Genomic DNA, 13842 nt, shown 5'->3' with positions numbered 1-13842 from the left:
GGTTCTTTGGTGTAATAATCAGGACACAAGAAACAGTTCAAAACCACTGTAATTTAAAACCACCCTTAGGAGCTAATGAATGAATGGGGGAAATAGGATAATATGCGGACGTGCTAATTCACCTCAGCCGTGTCTGACTCTTTGTGATCCCATGGGTTGTAGCCTGCCAGGCTCCTCTGTCCATGGGATTCTCCAGACAAGAATACTGCAGTGAGTTACCATGCCCGCCTTCAGGGGATCTTCCTGACCCAGGAATCGAACCCGCGTCTCCTGTGGCTCCTGCATTGGCAGGCAGGTTCTTTACCACTAGCGCCATCTGGGAAGCCCAAAATAGGGTAAACAGAAATCCAAACCCACTCAGGGATGCTTTCTCACACAAGAGCTTAGTAACTGGGAAATAACCAAATAGGAGCCCAATGAGATTATTTAATCTGAAGTGGCTAAGAGAGGAAGTGGATTGCCTCTAGTTGGGAGAATTTACTATGAAACTGACCTTTGATAAAGGAAATTTAAATAACTTATCTACTCACTGTAAGTCCAGTTGAAATGAAGTTGGTACCATATAAAACTGGCTTTCCTAGTTTTCTAAACATGCTGGTCACTCAGTAAGATTTATGTAATAAAATATGTTTTAATCTTGTTCAGGAGTTTCCAAATTGTCACACTATTTATATGACAAGATGCTTGGAAAGACAAACATTTCTGTAGTTTGTGCTTACTACAAATTGATTAAGGACACTGCATGTTTTTATAGTCATGAAAATAAGCATTGGCCCTAATGTCCAGGATTAAAGCCAATTGATCTTAAGGACAGTCAAGCTTTAAGACAACTTAAATCACTAAAATACCTTCCCTCCTCCCTAATCTCTCAGAGTTTATCTTTTGATGGGATGTGTATTAATGAGTCAAATCAGATTACTGGCTAGGGAAAAATAACTGTGCTATTTTGGCATGTTTGGAATAACATGAGGATGACTTACTCGGTGAGTAAGATAACTTACTCTGTAAATTATAGTATAGAATGAATAGTATTCTATAGTATATCTATAGTATTCTATATTATTTATGGAATGAATGAATGAATGAGTACTAGAACAATCTTAATAAGATTGTTAATAAGTAATAATCTTAATTAATCTTACTTAATAGTTTATATGGACTGAATGTACTATATTCATTAAACACATTTCTAAGTTTAGGAAGACTTCCATTTTTAATAAAGATGCCTAAGAATCAATGCCATGACTCCTATTTAAGTGTTTGATATGACAATACAATCATCCTCTGGAAAAGACAACACACTGTATTTTCTCATCTAGAACATCACACCTGAGCAATCTATGTTAGATGTTAGTTTCAAAACAATTGTAGCAACGTTTCTGTTAATTTGAAAGTGTAAGTGTGAAAGCGTTATTTGATCAGTCACGTCCAACTCTTTGTGATCCTGTGGATTGTAGCCTGCCAGGCTCCTCTGTCCATAGAATTCTCCAGGCAAGAATACTGGAGTGGGTTGCCATTTTCTCCTCCAGGGGATCTTCCTGACCCAGGGATGGAACCTGCATCTCCTGCACTGGCAGACAGATTCTTTACCACCAGGAAAGCCATGTTAATTTGAAATAAAATATTAAATAGATGATAACTTTTATTAGCTATGTACAGTACATTAGGTGCATCTTCATCTTGTACAATGCAAGAAGGCACTAAATCTCCCCATAAATGGTGTGAAAGTAAAATCTTATTCAGGCATTTAAAAAAATAATTTTATTTATTTATTTTTGGCTACGCTGGGTCTTCGGTGCTGCACGGACTTTCTTCTAGTTGCGAAGTGTGGGAGCTCCTGTCTAGTTGTGGTGCTCCACGGGCTTCTCTTTGCGGTGGCTTCTCTTGTTGTGCAGCATGGGCTCCAGGGCACTCCAGTTTCAGCAGGTGCCGCACATTAACTCAGTCGTCGTGGCTCCCGGCTTCCATAGCTGTGGTGCATGGGCTTCTTAGTTGCTTTACTGCCATGTGGGATCTTCCCAGACCAGAAATCGAACCTGTGTCTCCTTCACTGGCAGGCAGATTCTTTACCACTGAGCCACCAGAGAAACCCCTTATTCAGGTATTTGAAAACTATTTTGTTCCTGAGAAAGAAATCTGGAAGAGAATTTTTCCTGGCTTCTGACCAACAATTTTGTTATTGTGTCAACCAAATAATTTTCAATTTATTATGTCAGGAAATCATAAAGATAATTCTTTCCCACTTTTTACAACTGGGAACCCCTGAGGTTAAATCTCTTTTTAGTTATAGATATGGGAAAGTGAAAGGGAAATCACTTAGTCGTGTCCGACTCTTTGTGACCCCATGGACTGTAGCCTACGTCTCCTCAGTCTATGGAATTTTCCAGGCAAAATACTGGAGTGGGTTGCCATTTCCTTCTCCAGGGGATTGTCCTGACCCAGGGATCGAACCTGGTCTCCCGCATTGCAGGCAGATGTTTTACGATCTGAACCACCAGGGAAGATATGGCAAACAAATACATCAAATATATATACATACATATATATATATATATATATATCACCTCCACAAGAAAAAACATGGTTTGAAATAATTAAATGAAAAACAAATATTGTTTCAAACTTCATGCATCTGCCTCTATTACAGGATCCACATTTGACTTCATCAAGGGCTTTGTTCCTGAGAATTCACTGCAGTCAAGAAAAGAAAATGAGTTATATGCAGCTGTATGGGGTTGTGTTCAGTTAATCATTTACTCTAAGTCATATGGACTGAAAGGCATGACCCATGGTAAATTAAAAGAGCAATGGACTAATAATTCATAGCTTAATCTGAACGCTGTTTTAAATCTCTTTGAATTTCCATTTTCCCACTGGAAAAATGGTGAAAATGCCTGCCTTGCAAGAATTTTAGGAGGACTGAGATGCTATAACAGAAATACTTTGAGACTATCTAAGGTTAGTTGTATCATGCTGCTGCTATGTTGCTTTAGTCGTGTCTGACTCTGTGTGACCCCATAGATGGCAGCCCACCAGGCTCCGCAGTCCCTGTGATTCTCCAGGCAAGGATACTGGAGTGGGTTGCCATTTCCTTCTCCAATGTATGGAAGGTGTATCATAATTCCAAGTATTTTTAAACAGCTTTGGTTTTTTATTTTACATAGATACTAGTAAGGAAGACTGGGGGGATGATGAATGGTTCCTTCTACTGCAAGCCTTTTTTAGAATTTCTTAACACATATCAGCGACCAGAACAAGATAATATTTGTGATCCTTGATTACTTTAAAAAACAAAACACAATTTTAAAAAAGCACAAAAGTTAAGACTGGTAACTTTCCGTTCAGCTCAAAATTTATTTTAGAAATGATAACTTCACAACGAACTATTCACCTTCAGTCTTAAGCGTATTTCATAGGGATGATTTAAATTTCTGATATTCTGGTTCCCACTGATGAATTCTCCATTTTCACAAGTTTTGATGAAGTCTATTCACTCTAGACAATTTATGCAAACCTAACTTGAATAGCTGATTTTTACTTTATCCCCTTGAGTTCCTAGAACTGCCCTGATTAAATTTTAAAATATAATTACAGGTAGCACATTGAGTCAGTCAGTTAGTCAGAGAAATCTGAGCTCTGAAAGCCTACTTCCTGCACCACACTGCATTAAGTACTCTGGAGGAGGGCGGGGGTGGATGGGAACAGTCATCATGAAATGATTTAAGGATTATTATTAACACAACAGATCACCAAGCACAAAGTACTCAAGTGGAAACTCTATACACAAAAGTTCAAGAAATGGAGGATAAAAGAAGCACCTTTCCAGCTTTAACTGCCTGTCCTATATATTTAGTAAATGTGTTTTATGACTGCTAGTACTTTGCTGGCATCCCAACAAAATAAACAACATTGGTCTACTTAACAAATGGGCAGTCTGGGTTGGTGGAGAGCAGTTCTTTAATTTATTTCACTTGGTAATACTGCTACCGCTTTACCAAGTGAAGGGTCAGGGAGACATTTTTTTTAAAAAACAAAACTTTTTATTCTGGAATAATGTTCAGTCAGTTCAGTTCAGTCACTCAGTCATGTCCGACTCTTTGCAACCCCAGGAATCGCAGCACGCCAGGCCTCCCTGTCCATCACCAACTCCCGGAGTTCACCCAGACTCACGTCCATCGAGTCAGTGATGCCATCCAGCCATCTTATCTTTGTCATCACCTTCTCCTCCTGCCCCCAATCCCTCCCAGCATCAGAGTCTTTTCCAATGAGTTAACTCTTCGCATGAGGTGGCCAAAGTACTGGAGTTTCAGCTTTAGCATCATTCCTTCCAAAGAAATCCCAGGGCTGATCTCCTTCAGAATGGACTGGTTGGATCTCCTTGCAGTCCAAGGGACTCTCAGAAATGTTGCAAAAATAATACAGAGTGTTCCAATATACCATTACCCAGTTTCCCTTAATGTTAATATTCTACATTGCCATAGGACGTTTTTCAAAACTAAGAATCAACATTGGAATGTTACTATTGACTAAACTCTGGAATTTATTCTAATTTCATTTATTTACACTAATACCTTTTTCTATTTCAGGATTCAGTCAGTCCTTACACCCTACATTACATTTCATAGGAGTGTCTAATGTCTTACTGCTGAAATTTAAAAAATCAACTGTTTCTGGGCAATGAGGCTAATCAGTCAAAATATTAATGTGGAACAGTAATAAAAATAAATTGAGTGTTCAAGAGGCACCTGGGCACACCAGAGTATCAGATTCTTAACCTTAGCAAAAAGTATGTATGATTTTGTAGGTAGTCATTAACCTCTTTTATTTACCTAAAGATGATTGTATCAAGACAAGTTCTACCATCATTTCTAGAGGGCTCTTGGTCATTGTTGTTTGGTTTTTGTTTTGGGTGTTTTTTTTTTTTTTGTATATCCATGAGAATGTTTTGATAAGATTACTCTTTTGCTATCACCTACTGTAGACACCTAGATTTTCCAAACAAAGACATGAGAAGAGGCTCACTTGGGTCCCAGTTAAGGAAACTTACCTTAGATACTAGAGAAACAAAACCTTAAGTAGTCTGCTAAACATGTATCAGGGGGCTTCCCTGATGGCTCAGTGGTAAAGAATCCTCTTGCCAATGCAAGAGACATTTGATCCCTGGGTAGGGAAGATCCCCTGGAGGAGAATCCCCTGGAGGTGGTTGCCACCCACTCCAGTATTCTTGCCTGGGAGAATCCTATAGACAGAGGAGCCTAGCGGGCTACAGTCCAGGAAGCCTCAAAGAGTTGTATACAACTTAGCAACTGAACAAAAACGGAACGTGTATTAGAAGATCATTATGAGTCAAGACCAATGGGTTTCCAACTTGGGCATGCACAAGGATTACCAGAGGGCTTGTTAAAATACAGATTTCTGAGTTCCATCCCCAGAGTGTCCAACTTAGAGGGTCTGGGCTAGCCCAGGTATTTGCATACTAACAAGTTCACAGGTGATGTGGATGCTGCTGGTCCTGGTACTACACTTTGGGAATTACTTTTGTTGATAGTCGTATGAAAGAAAAATAAAGCCATTTTGTTCTGATGAGGTTAAGTATAATCACAGGTCTCTGGATTTATCTGTTGCCTACCAGTTTGATAAGGGATCTGTTAAATCTCATTTCATGTCTGTGCGAGGGCTAAGTTAGAAAAATAAAACAAAGATATGAGCTTTCCACAGCAGTTCTCACAAGTCTGTCTTCCCTTCAATCAATTCAATCATTTTTAAAATATTTGTTGACAATAAATTATTATAAACCAATCATAAATTTTTGGCCTGAAACAAGGCCTCTGATCAATGAAACTTAATAGGGTTGGGGGATTAAACACACATCTTCAGCAGTGTTTCTGAAACTCTGCTGTGTTTATGGATCACCTAAGGATCTTTCAGGTGGTCTAGGTGTGGACCCTGAGATTCTGCATTTCTATCAAGCTTCCAGATGATGCATTGCTGCTGGGTCATGGATCATACTTCAGGTTAGGTATATGCCTTTTGATGATTTTATCAAATACAAGATGTTCTAGCATCTAGTACTCTCTGGAGAATCTTGGAACTTCCTAGTAATGCTCTGTCATAGAAATAGTTCTTTGGGTGCCTGATTCACTTTGCTGTACAGCAGAAAGTAACACAACAATGTAAAGTGCCTACACTGCTGCTGCTGCTGCTAAGTCACTTCAGTCATGTCCGACTCTGGGTGACCCCATAGACGGCAGCCCACCAGGCTCCCCCGATCCCTGGGATTCTCCAGGCAAGAACACTGGAGTGGGTTGCCATTTCCTTCTCCAACGCATGAAAGTGAAAAGTGAAAGTGAAGTCGCTCAGTTGTGTCTGAGTCTTAGCGACCCCATAGACTGCAGCCTACCAGGCTCCTCCATCCATGGGATTTTCCAGGCAAGAGTACTGGAGTGGGGTGCCATTGCCTTCTCCACCTATACTCTAATTTAAAAAGAAAGAAAGAGAGAAAAAACCAACAAACAAAAAAAGAAATAATGCCTTTGACTAAGGCAAGTTTCGGAATATACAAATCTGCATCCTGAACCCAAGTCTTTAGAATAAAAGGATAACTGTAGGGAAACTAAGTCAACAAAATCTCCCTAGAGTGCACTGGTACACGGTGGAAACTTCTTGAATCTGGTCACTTACTGAGGGGTCTTTTATCTTTAATCTCTACTTTTTTACCCTAGTTAATCTACTAAGTAGGAGTGACCTAGGGAAAAAATACACAAGAGTATAATCCAGTTCTGCAGTTTCTGCCCAGGTCACTGCCATGAATGCTCATCTCATGAACATGTCTTCAGTTCCTGAGACTGTTCTTCCATCTCCTTAACTGTCTCTGTCTCAGAGATCCTCCTGGCTCTTATGATGGAATTTCCAGGAAAGCTACTGACTTTTGTTATTCCCCCAACAATATATAAGAACTTATCAGACCTTATCATCCCTGTTAGAATGTAAAGGGATAAAGGATAAGGAGTCTTTTATATCTATTTCATCTGGTTGCTACAGAGAAAAAAAAAGGAAGCTTCAGAAAAATTGAAAAGGTTTGCTGATTGCCTCAAGAAGAGGAGGACTGGCTATGAAAATGCATTCTTTTCCATAGTGGGTTGGAAGAGAAACCTTACTCAGAATCAACTAATAGTATAAACTGTGGGTCTCCCAAGATGCTGCCTGAGGATCCATCACAGCTGGGATGGTAGCATGCATCCTGAATAGGGTAGAAGGACCCCCACAAAGCCCCCCTCAGACTGCCTCTATAACTAGACTCCCAGAATATATTCAGGTGAATGGAAAGGTGTCTCTAGCTAACTAATGGTGGCAATGGAAAAGTCAGGCAACCTTCAGGGGTCCACAGATGAAAAAAGGTAACAGTGAGATGGCCTAGCCCTGGGTGGTATACATCAACAAAAGGCCCTCACTACTCACAAGTCTAATTCCCTGATTCTAACCCTGCATTGCATTATGGGCACTACCATCAGTAACCTGGAGCCAAAAGAAACCCCTATTCAAAAAAAGCAGAACTTCAGAAAACTATTCACTACTGTAAGCTTGACAACTTACTAGTACCAGAGGACTTCTCTGATGAAACTAGTAGTGATTTCAACATTGTGATTTTTTTTGATACTGTATAAAGAGTGTGTCAATGTATAGAAGAAATGCATAACTCAGTGAACCAATATTTTTCAGATGACCAATGAATGCATGATGTTACAAAATCATGCATCAGTAAAAGATCCATTCAAAATGTAAAACAGACCAATGGAGTTTAAGGTAACAGAACATAAAGAGCTTGTTGATATGATTTTAGATTATACGGTGCAATTAATCTTTAAAATTCAGGGTTTTCTTGATAGCTCAGTGGGTAAAGAATCCTCCTGCAATGCCGGAGACCCTGGTTCCATTCCTGGGTTGGGAAGATCGCTGGAGTAGGGATAGGCTATCCACACTGGTATTCTTGGGCTTCCCTTGTGGCTCAGCTGGTACAGAATCCACCTGCAATGTGGGAGACCTGGGTTTGATCCTTGGGTTGGGAAGATCTCCTGGAGATGGGAAAGGCTACCCACTCCAGTACTCTTGCCTAGAAAATTCCATGGACTACACAGTCCATGGGGTCACAAAGAGTTGGACACAACTGAGGGACTTTCATTCACTTTCAATCTTTAAAAAACTTACTAGTCAAATATTAATGTAATATCAAAAAGAACATCTTTGGCTATCTGCTAAAGTTCTTAAACACTCCTCCCTTTTCCAATCACAGACCTGTTGGAGGCCAGATTTTTCATTATATTCTTTAACCAAAATGGTATGCCACAATATGTTAAACACAGACATTAGATACAAATGCAGTATCTCCCATTAAGTCAGACATAAAAGAGATTTGCAGAGCATGTAAAATGTCACTTCTCATTGGCCTTTTTGTTTGGAAAAATATATCTATTTTCATAAAGTGTGTATATTACACATAATCGGTTTATTATCATTTTTAAATAAATTTTTTCTAAGAAAATTGAAGAAATTAAAATTTTCTACATGGTAAATATTGATAGATATAAAGCATATAAATAAATGTTCTTTGGAGTCCCCAATAATTCTTTTAAGCTTTTTATTTAAAAAAATTTTTTCCAATAATTTTCAAGGATAAAAATTTAAAAACTGCTAGCCTAAGCTATGGGTTTCCCTTGTGTCTCAGCTGGTAAAGAATCCGCCTACAATGCGGGAGACCTGGGTTTGATTCCTGGGTTGGGAAGATCCCCTGGAGAAGGGAAAGACTAACCACTTCAGTATTCCGGCCTGAAGAATTCCATGGACTGTATAGTCCACGGGGTAGCAAGGAGTCAGACACGACTGTGACTTTCACTCCACTTCACTTCAGCCTAAGCTAAGGACTACGCTTCTATCAGCTTTCATTTTTGTGTCTGATAATTATACAGAATGCTTGCTGTATTTTGTTTGTGAAATGGTAACAGTAGAATATATTTTACATCACATTGTAATTCTATGATAACGGAAAATTAGAACATAAATGTGGCGGAAAATAAACAGTATTGGTTATAAACAACTGATATTTGTATCTCTGCTTTGGGTGATCTAATCACAACACATGGGTTAACAGATATGGAAAATATATTCTGAGCTACCACAAGTAAGTGAAGTAATGAAGCAAAGTCGCTCAGTTGTGTCCGATTCTTTGCGACCCCAGGGACTGTAGCCTAACAGGCTCCTCCATTCATGGGATTTTCCAGGCAAGAATACTGGAGTGGGTTGCCATTTCCTTCTCCAGGAGATCTTCCCAACCCAGGAATTGAACCCAGGTCTCCCGCGTTGTAGACAGATGCTTTACCATCTGAGCCACAAGTGACTTACAAATACACCTAATCTGGTTCTTTGAAGAAGATGTGAGAAGAAATTTGGTCTTGATTATAAAACATGGTAATGGTCATAGAACCTCTCATACTCTGGGGATTTGATTCTGTACTTGGGCTCTCCCCATTGGAATTCTTTGAGGACAGGGAGTTGCTTTTTGTTTTTTAATTCTATGAATACATATATTAAAAAAGCCAGAGGATCTGGCATTAAGTATGACTTAATAAATATTTGTTGAACGAATCAATCAACAGAATACTAAATACTCAGATATACAAAAGTCATGCCAGGCTGATTTCTAAATTATATTTATGCTTGTTCCATAGTCAGAAATATCATCCAGAAGCACTGAATACCTTACAAAAATATAAATAAAAGCTTTTGTGATGAACTCAAAAAACAAGAAATCACTTTGCTGCTAAGTCACTTCAGACGTGTCCGACTCTGTGCGACCCCACAGACGGCAGCCCACCAGGCTCCCCCGTCCCTGGGACTCTCCAGGCAAAAACACTGGAGTGGGTTGCCATTTCCTTCTCCATACTAGCGTGTGAGATGAGTGCAATTGTGCAGTAGAAATCACTTTAGGAGATGATATTTTAGTGAAACTGGATTTTTATTGTGGTGTTACTTTTCTTGTTAAGGATCAGAAATGTGTATCAACATTTCTGATATGGTGGAACTACATGCACTCTGCAAATATTAGCAGACAGAAAAAAGAAAAAAAAAACCCTGTTTATGCAAACAGCCCACCTTGAAAGTGAAAGTGAAGTCGCTCAGTCATGTCCGACTCTTTGCGACCCCATGGACTGCAGCCTGCCAGGCTCCTCTGTCCATGGGATTTTCCAGGCAACAATACTGGAGTGGGCTGCCATTTCCTTCTCCAGGGGATCTTCCCAACCCAGGGATCAAACCCAGGTCTCCCGCATTGTAGGCAGATGCTTTTACCATCTGAGTCACCAAGGAATGCTAAGGATAAGACTACTCAGAACATAAAGTGAGGACTGTCCTTCCATCCAACACCATCATGGCCAAGTTTAGTGTCTACTGAAAAAACGTTAAAAGTCTCAAGGAAATTATTACAATCTATAAAAACTTCTGGAAGAAAACTGTTGGTTTCCTAATATATTTCTGGTTTCTGGAAAGGCCAGGATATGCATTATGTCTATTTCATAGTGTGGAGTACATAGAGATGACAGTATTAACCATACAGTTAATCTGCAGGTTTCCAGCATTTGAGAAGTCATCGTATTTGAGTCATTCTAATTCAGTTTTGGGTAGGAGTGTGTGTGGCTCTAATATGGCCTCACAAAACTGTATTCATTCTACTCATTGACTTTTTTAACTTCTTTCAAAGGAGAGCTGACATCCTGAGAATTGTACTGACACTGTGAATTCTTGTAATAACTTCTCTACCATCTTCATTAGTCACTAAGACAATTTAAGGTATACAATAAACAAAAAAGAGGCTTCTCAAACTTCTATGAGATAAGTAATTTAATTGCCAAAAACAGGTCTTGGATACCAGGGAAATATTCACAAATGAGAAACTAGCTCTGTAATAGTTCTATTGTCCCGTCAAAAGAAAATTTGGAGAGCTTTACTTGATATAAGCATTTTATTGAGCAAGAAACACTGCTCAAAACAGGGCAATTTTGAGCTGAAATGTGGTTAGAAGCTCAGCATGCAGCAGTGACAGCTGAGTTTAAAAAGCATGAATGAGGGAGCACATTTGTGTGTGTGTGTTGTGTGTGTGACTGGTTACTAGAAACTTACAGTCTTTATATGGTAGCAGCACTGTGTAAGCTTAACTGTCTATAGCGATTCGCTGGGAAGCTATAAGGTCATATTGACCTGAAAAAAGCTGTTTTAGTTTTAGAGCAGAGTCAGACTTTAGGCAAATCTGGACCGTTTAAAAGTTTTAGTTGTATGAGTGTTTGGTCTAAAAGTATATTCAAAATGAGGTCTCTATTTTGGTTTTTCTTTAACCATTAACAAACTGAATGACATAATTCAAGCTCAGAGAGCATTAATTTATTACTTTGTGTTTCTTAAATAGTTATAGCACATTGTAAACAAAAAATTTTTTATCCCTAAACTTTGTATTTCTTTTTCCTCATTCAATAGACTAATATTTTGTACTTTTGGAATGATTTCTGTTATGTAAAGAGCTTAAGTCATACTGTAAACACAGATCAAATTTTCTCAGCAGAATCTTAGGTTATATTTGTTTGGATCACTGAACTCATCTGGTGTCCATGTGTTGTATTCCAGGGTATTCTGGAATATCATGTATATTTGTATTCTCACATATCAAGTAAAAAAAGTTATTAACTATCAAAATTAAGTGTGTTATTTTAAAATAATGTATAGTCTATTAGGAGTAGGCCCTGCAAATAATAAACAATAAGGCAGTTACTGAAAAGAAGTGCATGGAAGAAATGGACCTCAAACTAAGGAGCACTCAACATCGAACACTACTGAATACTTACACTAGAATTCTGTTTTATCTTCTTCCAAACTGTAAGCTACTTGAGGGCAAGCATGATGTCTTTTTTCCTCAACAATGTTTAGTTTAGCCTCTACATCTAGAAGTAATAAAAATAACTAGTTAGCATTTATTGCATGTGTATGTTTCTTTAATGTACGTTATCCAAAGAAACTATGTGGTAATATTAGCCCAGTTAACAGATGAAGAAAATGAGGCTCAGAGAGATTATTGATTTAACTGAGATTTTACAGCATCTATGTGACTGAATCAAAATCTAAACACAGATCTGAACACAGAGCCCACTGTTTACATCACACTTGCTCTCCCTATTCATTTGAGTAGTATTAAACACACTTTTGCTGAATTGGTCAATACTTTTGTGATTTCTTCCAGATAAGAATTCTATTCTGATCATAAAATCATTTTATTCAACTCATACAACCATCATTATCAACAAGTAAGGAAGGCAATAAGCAATGAAGGCAGCCTCTATAAACAGCTCATGTATGGCACCTCTAAATAAATAAAGACAGTTACCCACTTCAGGATTATTTTATTTTTACAAGGAAAGAATGTACTATATGTAGAGAGACAGAAAATATTAAGACTAGAAGAGACTTCCAAAATATTTCAGTCTGTTTTTTAGATAAAGGTTGGTCTGTCTCCTCCTGCTGCCCCACCCCCACCTCAATTACAATCTGATTATTCCTTTTTAAATAAGTCAAGTAATATTTTCATGACCACTTGAAGCTAAACCTGTAGGCTAGTGACTTTTTAGCTCCACACTACTTTTTCCTTTTTATTGTACTGTATAATTCAAATCCAGTTTTGGATCTAAACAGACAGGTTTTGTTTTCTAATCACAATTCTAGACTTGTAGCTTGGTAGAAGGTTTTGGTGGGGCTTGTATTCTAAAATACAGTTTTGGTATCTTTAATATCGTGTTTGAAAGAACTTGAAAAGGTGAAAATGAAGGATGGAAACCAAAATATTAGACTATCAAAACACCCAATGTCAATATTGAAACATACAACTTGAAATTATGGTAATTTCTTGAAAATCAACTGTTGACAGTAAACCAAAAAGATTGTTTGGAGGTCATTTTCCTAAAATTAGAATGAGGAATATAGCAAAATTTAATCACTGGGAAAACATGTTTGCTTTCATGACACGCTACTCTCTTGATTTTTCCTTCTCATTCTCCTTTACTAGGTCCTCCTTTTCTTTCTAGCTCTTCATGTGAGACTGCTTCAGGGTACAGTCCATCATTCTCTTCTCTATTTCAGTTCTTTATCTACACTCACTATAACAGTTTGAATTACTATCCATTAGCTGATGACACCCCAGTTCTGATCTCCAGCCCATACCTCTCTCTCCAACCTTCCAGTCATTCAGTCAAAAATCTGGGAGTCATCTGTGACTCTTCTCTTTCGCCTTTCATTCAATTGTCAGGAATTCTACCTCCTAAAACAATCTGTTCACCTCTTACCACCTCTATTAGAACCACCGGTTCAAGACATTCATTTCTCCCCTCCTGTCACTTTCCCTCCCCTACAGTCCACTCTCAGAAGAGTCTGAGTGATGCTTTTAAAATATGTCATCACACCATTCCTTTATTCAAAATCTTCCAAGAAATCTGCATCTCACATAAAAGCCAAAGTCCTTACAAAATCTTACACAATCTGTCACCCTAACCTCCCACGCCCACTCCTGCCCACCTTTACTCTCCTCTCTCATTGACCTCTGGCTTCAATGTTTTCTGAACAAGCCAGGCTCGCTACTGACTGAAGCCTTGGAGCTGAACGTTTCCTTGGCCTGGACAGCTTTTCTCCTAGATAAAAAGCTTTGCTTTTCTCATATTAACAGCTCTTCCCCCAGATAACTGCCCTGTATACTCCATTTGTTGTTACTGTTCAGTCACTAAGTGGTGTTCCACTCTTTTCCGATTGCATGGACTG

This window comes from Bos indicus x Bos taurus, chromosome 3 (assembly GCF_003369695.1).
Source record: "Bos indicus x Bos taurus breed Angus x Brahman F1 hybrid chromosome 3, Bos_hybrid_MaternalHap_v2.0, whole genome shotgun sequence".
NCBI lineage: Eukaryota > Metazoa > Chordata > Mammalia > Artiodactyla > Bovidae > Bos > Bos indicus x Bos taurus.
The sequence above is the reverse complement of the archived record's forward strand: the minus strand, read 5'-3'. Positions refer to the sequence as shown.